This window comes from Formica exsecta, unplaced genomic scaffold (genome assembly GCF_003651465.1).
Source record: "Formica exsecta isolate Colony F162 unplaced genomic scaffold, ASM365146v1 scaffold185, whole genome shotgun sequence".
NCBI lineage: Eukaryota > Metazoa > Arthropoda > Insecta > Hymenoptera > Formicidae > Formica > Formica exsecta.
In genome coordinates this window covers 26,429-30,530 of record NW_021849159.1, presented here as the reverse complement: position 1 = coordinate 30,530, position 4,102 = coordinate 26,429, and positions in this window count along the sequence as shown.

The window sequence follows — 4,102 nt, the reverse complement described above, 5'->3', positions numbered from 1 at the left end:
GTGGACGCCTCGCGCTATCCTTCTCCCACGCCTCCTCGCGGCATCGTACCTTCGCGTTCCCTCTTTCCCGCGGGTCCCTCGCCTATCGGTTTCGCCGCGGGTCCCCCTCCCCCTCTCCGCGGGTCCCTCGCCTACCGGTTAAGTTAGCAGGTCCCTCGCCTATCGGTTAGGACGCGGACCCCCTCCCCTCTCTCCGCGGAACCCTTGCCCATCGGTTAGGACGCGGTCCCCTTCCCCCCTCTCCGCGGACTCCTCGCCAACCGGTTAGGACGCGATTCCCCCGCGTGACGTCATACCCCCCCGCGCCGGTTTCCCCTCGCCCCTCACCCCCCTCAGAGACCTGCGTTAGAACCGGCCTAGATACACTACTTACACACGTATACACTTGTAAGACACAAATGTTTACGAATAAACGCTATTAATTAACGTTAAACGAAGCGTGGATTCTCTTCTCTTTCCTTCTCCAGCATCCTCGCGAACGCTGCGTCTCTCGCACTCGCGCTTCTCGTAGTAGGTGTCGCGTCGTCCTTCTCTCGCGCCTCTCGTAGTAAGCGTCGCGTCTCTCGTAGTAAGCGTCGACGTTCTCTTATCGCGGAAGGATACGCGCTCGCGATAAAAAATAGTGTTCATTTTGTATGTAAAGATAAATTTATGTTTAGAATATATACATTTAATAGAAAATACATTTAATATAAAATACATTTAAAACACATTTAAAATACGTAAAATAAAAAAATATATAGTTATAATAAAATTATGTAGAGGCTGTTTCTGAAATAAAAAAAAATTATTAGTAAATTTACTTTTAATGTATTATAAATTTAAAGAATAAGATATTACGACGATCACCACGCTTCTTCCTCGTTGTAAGGCTCGAGACCGAATAGCTTCCGTAGACAAAATATATCCTCGTAGTACGGATGCGCGGGATATCGCTCGTCCCACTCGCGAGCCTCCCGCGTATCCCCCCACAAATTGTCAAATTCCCAACGTTGATTGCAGTGCATCCACCGCGTGTACCGCCGATGTAAGATGTTTAGAAATCGAGTTTCCTCTATTAACTGAAATATATTATTTATATAATATATTTCGCGAATACGCGCGAGATATATAACGGAGATACCGCGTTGCTTACCCAATAATGCGGCAGCATCACGTACACGTACATACAATGACAGTCTTCGGACATTTTTCGGTTTATTTTTAAAACGCTGTACGCGAAAGCCGTCCAACGTTTTATGGCGAGTAAAAACGGTATAAACGTTTTAGAGTAGGAGATGCGCGAGCAATTATCGCGGGGAAGGATACGCGGTCGTGATAAAGGAAAAACGCGGTTCGTTCGTATAGCGTATATTTTGTAACAGTATGACAAATACATTCTTGTAAGATTAAAATATATGATTAAATTTATAGATTATATAATTGACTCGATACGTTATACGTAATATACGATGATTCAATATAATGTAGTTTATAATATAGTTTATAATATAGTTTATAATATAACTTATAATGTAGCTTATAATATATATAGGATGTTTTACATAGATTTAAGATAATATAATACAGGATTAATTGTACATATCGCGCAAACGATCGCGTCGCTCAAACCACCAATCGCGCAGTTTGCACACGTTCTCCAACGCGCAATTCTTCGCGTGATACCAGCAGCGAAGCGTTCAGAATCTCCAGACGCTCGACGTCCTCGTAATCGGCGTCGATGGTCTCGATGGAGACGGCTACGTCGCGATCATCGACGACGTTTCCCACGATCTCGGTCAGCCACTTCTTCTTCTCGTAACCTTTGACGTAGACCCGCACCGTCGAATCGGGGCTAGATCCGCGGCACACGACGTCCCGAACGAGTCTTTTCATCGACCCGTAATTCACGTGTCCGTCGTTCCACTTTAGCTGATGATGGTTTGACGTCAGCCAACACGCTCGCGATTTTTCTGCTCTCGTGAACAGATCCCACGACATCGGCGGGCGAAAGATGTGATGCATCAATTCCGCGCCATTTCTTAACACGGCTACTTCTTTCGCGACGAATCTCTCGTTAACTACGAAACCTTGGAGATCGACGAAGATCGGCGCATCCATCGTCGTTGTTAGTGGTACTCGAAGTGTTTGCTCCTAGGTTTTTTCGCGTTTTATTCTCCCCCCATACTTTTCCGAATATCGCTGCGCTCACACGATTCTGCGCACGACGTTGGTGAGCGGATTGTACTCCACCACTCAATCGTGAATGATGAGATAGGCTGTGGTGTTAGAGGGGATGTTCTCTTTGCAGTCGAACTCTACGCGAACGTCCACAGTGGCGCTCTTGATCGACTTGTTCTGTCGAGAACAGTCGATGAACACGAGCGGGCCGTAGACTAAAAATTTACTCAGATTTAAGAGCGTCTCGTCGTTGTCGCATCCGTAGTACGTTCTTCGAAATCTCGAGTACATGTCGTATAGCACGGCGACTTTGCGCTTATCGAAATCCAGATTCATGTCGTCGTAGGGATAAAAATCGGAATTAAGATACAGCTTGACGTTGGTTAGGTTAGGTTAGTTTGCAATCGTCGAATAAGGAAGGCTCCTCGGACAGAACGTTCTTCTTTCCGGACAAAAGTTGAAATCGCCGATCGACGAATGAGTTATCGCCGATAAGTTCCATCCGGCGTTCTGTGATATCTTGACTCTCTCGATCGTCAGCGACGCGTAATTCTTGATTGTGCTCGTTATCCCGACGTTTCTGCTTCGATCGATCTCCACGCCGTCGAGTTCGTAGCGAATCTCCTCGAACATAAACGCCGCGCAATTGTTCACCAGCCTCGTCGCCGACGCGGCTTCTCCCTCCGCGCCCAACGGCCCCTTCGACTCGTGTCTGCCTTCGACGTAGAGAAAACTGTCGCACGATAACGTGTACAGATCCTGCTGTTGTATTGGAATTCGTATCTCGTCGCTATTTCCGAACGTGGTATTGGCGTAAGGGATGTACGTGTGAGTCTCGATCTTGACGATGCGATCGTCGAAGACCGGCTCCCCGCCGATGCTTAGGATGTCGCACATTTCGCTTTCACGGAGAAGCGGTTCTCGGCACGACGAAGCCTAAAGTCGGTCCCACACACATCGCGAATATTTACGAGTGCGATTATGCGCAAGTTTGGCCGATGCCGAATGTAGACTTCCCAGACTACTCGTACTCGGTTACTCGTATACATACTCGTCTTTGCTCGCACTCTGTATTAAGCCAGTCCCATATACATCGCGAGTACTTGCGAATAGTATAGGCATTTTCGATTTCAGTGTAGCGGATGTTTAGGATTCCACACAATTGATTCTTTTTTATACAAATCAAGAAATTCAAAAATTGCCTCAGTTGTGAATTCCATTTTAATTTAAATCAGCATTTATATTCGCGTAACGTGATGGTCGGTCAATGCATCGACGGCTGATCACTCGCAAGCATGTATGAATAATCGCGAAGATTTCCGAGTAGTCTGGGAGCAACCCCGAGCAGTCCCGAGCAGCCCCGAGCAGTCTCAAATTTTCCTTTGACTCGCGACAGTTTACCGACAACCAGCGGGAAAAGAGCGAGCACAAGCACGAGTAACGAAATAGTCCGAGTGCTCAGTCACACACTACTCGCGAATGCTTTCACTCGCGAATATTCGCGATGTATGTGGGACCGGCTTAAGGAGCGCAGGAAAGCCGCGTTGGCGACGGTCAACCTTTCTCCCTCTTTTTTCTTTCTCTTCCTCTTCGCGTTTAGGGGCGACGCGATGGCGACGACGGGCGCGTTTCTCGCGTTCGACTCGTTCACGACGAGCATCGCGCGCCTCTCTACCGTCTTCGCCGCGCATGCAGACGAACCGAGATCTCGCCGCAAAAATCGATCAATCTTCTGTTCTGATCCACGATGCGTACGTTTATATCGGTAATGGTCCGCGCGATGATCGGAAGGTAAATGATCTGCGCCGAGATCTCCGACACTTTATATCCGGGTGGAACGCTAGGCGCGAACTCGTATATAGTATGCACGGATTTGTCGTTATGGTACGCCCCTGTCGTGACATTACACTCTACGCGAATGAGGTTAACAGCCATAATATTT